Below are 2,439 nucleotides of genomic sequence, written 5' to 3'. Positions count from 1 at the left end.
CAAGAGTATGTTATTTTGGATCTATCTGCTAGAAGTATCATAGATTACAAAGACTGATGTAACCCATTAGCCATCCATGTGCTTTCTTTTTGTTCTGAGCATTTGCCTATGCCTATGAATTCTGTTTTTATATCAGAACGATATAGTGTTATATGCTGCTGCTTTTTTTAATTACTTGGCTGAAAATAGCACTTGTCAAGACTTCTTAGTGCTCGTTTGATTGATAGATGGACGAGTGTTGATTCTACATGATAGAGCATTGGAGTATATATGAGTATTGCATTGTAGTATATATGATGATAATTAGCTATAATAGCATAATGTTAATAGAGTGAAATCTTAAATATGCAAGTTGTAGTAGTACTGTTCACCTTCTGGTCTATAGGAGAGTGAAGGTAAGATTGTGTTGTTGGATCCATCTATCCTCCTCCTTCTCCCTTATTGTTATTGGATTCATGGTCCAGGTGCTCTGTTTTCCATAGCACATCTATGCATCAACTGTTCGTTGAAATGCGTATCTAGGATATAAATGATATTACCAATAGTTTGCACATTATTCCATTAGTAAAAAATAGCAGTAATTAGTCGCGCACACTACCTAGACTCATTTGTGCTGGTAGCTTGTTGCAATTTAACAGTACATTTAGCTTTTGCACTGCTCTCTGTTCCCTAGAAGCCGACTCTTTGTATTCTTTTATCTGACTTGCAGAGCATCACATTTCAGTGTGAATAAGGAGAAGAGTAACAATAATGGTTTTTACCATTTAATCTAACCCATGATTTTCCTGTTTATACAATAAGTGCACATTGGTAAAAGAATAAATCTTGCTATCTAATTTAAGGATGCATGCTCCTTGGAAATTTAATAACTCGGCTCATAAATAAATGTGGGATCTGTTTGCTTCATGCATATGTTCAGCTCTGAATGTCTATTGCATGATATTATGGTTCTAAAAGAAACATAGTGGTGCATTGATCTATTGCATTCTCACTTGATGATTGAAACCAAAGGGCTGGTTAGGCTTCAAGCCATTTTAAAAGGGCTGGTTAGGCTGGCACATGATTTGATTACAGATTACCATATTTTCCTATAGAAACATATCGTGCTCTTGTTAGAAAATAACTGACATGGTCGTGCAACAATTTAGTTTGTGAGCTTTTAGTTTTTTCGTGCAACAATTTAGTTTGTTTGTGAACTTTTAGCGTTGTATTAAATTACAGAATGGCTGGTGTGATAGTATTGGTTCTGTGGAAGATATCCAAACAAAACTTTTAAAGTGGCAGGAAGCTGCAGCTAAACGCGAGCGAGCCATGGCCTAGGCTCTTACTCATCAGGTAGTTTATCCAACTTTTATACCATATGCTGTAGCTACTTTCTCTGAAACTGAGCCAACCTCTTAAGAGCAAACCAATAGTATTGATATGCATATGTCTCTGTTTTGTAGGTATTTTGTGACAAGCTTGAAATAGAAACACCTGCAGAAATAACTGTGATTGAAGTCAGCAAGCTAAGTTGGAAACAAAACACATGCTTTTGCTAAGTCAAAGCTAAGCAACAAGGTGGCATGTTAGCTTCTGGTGGAACTTCAACCTTTTGCAGGAACAAAACTTTGCTGTTGTAGCTTCATGTACCTTTGGTTGTTTCCGCTCCTTTTTGTTGTCTTTTGTCCTAAGTCTTTTTATTGTTTCTGATCCTTGAATGTTGGGCTGCTAGTGCTACTGGTTGGAAAAACTGTATGTGATCCCTTATTTTGATGTTATTCTGGATGGAATATGGAATATTATGGTCATATATTTTGGTCTGGTATTTTTTGTTGTGGTTTATGGGCTAGAACTATTAATTTCATTTATGGGCTATATGAAAATTGGTGGGCTGAATTGTTATATGGGCCCATCCACAAATGGGCTGTGGGCTGTGCTGCTGATATCACCATCCACGTCACCTATCATTGCCATGTCAGCAACCATGACATCATCATTGCCATCCACATCATCGCCATGTCATCAGCCACGTCATTCTCCGTGTTATTAATTTGTGACATGCCAATTGAATCTGTGACGTTAATTTTTGTCATAAAAAATGGGTTTGGGTTGGGCTTCGGGGGTCCAGGGCACTTCTATGACGGATTCAAAACGTCATGGATCAAGCAATTCGTGATGAATTTTTAAGGAACGTCACGAGGTGTGATTTGTGACGCTCAATACATGACGTTATTTGAGATCGTCATAGATACTGTTTTATGACGGTTTTTCAGTGATCTGTGACGAAATTCAATTGTCATGGATCACCAGATTTTTTGTAGTGAGGTCAGATCTTCCTGCACATCCAACCCATCCAGTGGTGCCTGCTCCTCAGGTACTCGCAGACACTTCTTCAACTGAGAAATATGGAAGACAACATGCACTCCAGAGAGACTAGTAGGCAACTCCAGGCGATAA

General features: G+C 38.0%; 1 long non-coding RNA gene across 2 annotated transcripts; it reads left to right on the top strand.

The window, feature by feature from the left end:
• Positions 1 to 322: 322 nt before the first annotated feature.
• On the top strand, positions 323 to 1,807 carry LOC120683889. 2 transcript variants are annotated; one of them, XR_005678971.1, is made up of 3 exons: positions 323 to 395; positions 1,222 to 1,335; positions 1,446 to 1,807. It is a non-coding gene; the product is annotated as an uncharacterized LOC120683889 (long non-coding RNA). The 2 variants fall into 2 exon arrangements; XR_005678970.1 differs by lacking the exon at positions 323 to 395 and having other exon boundaries at positions 509 to 1,335.
• Positions 1,808 to 2,439: the final 632 nt, after the last annotated feature.

Source organism: Panicum virgatum, chromosome 7N (genome assembly GCF_016808335.1).
Source record: "Panicum virgatum strain AP13 chromosome 7N, P.virgatum_v5, whole genome shotgun sequence".
NCBI lineage: Eukaryota > Viridiplantae > Streptophyta > Magnoliopsida > Poales > Poaceae > Panicum > Panicum virgatum.
This window is presented reverse-complemented; position numbering and strand designations above follow the sequence as displayed.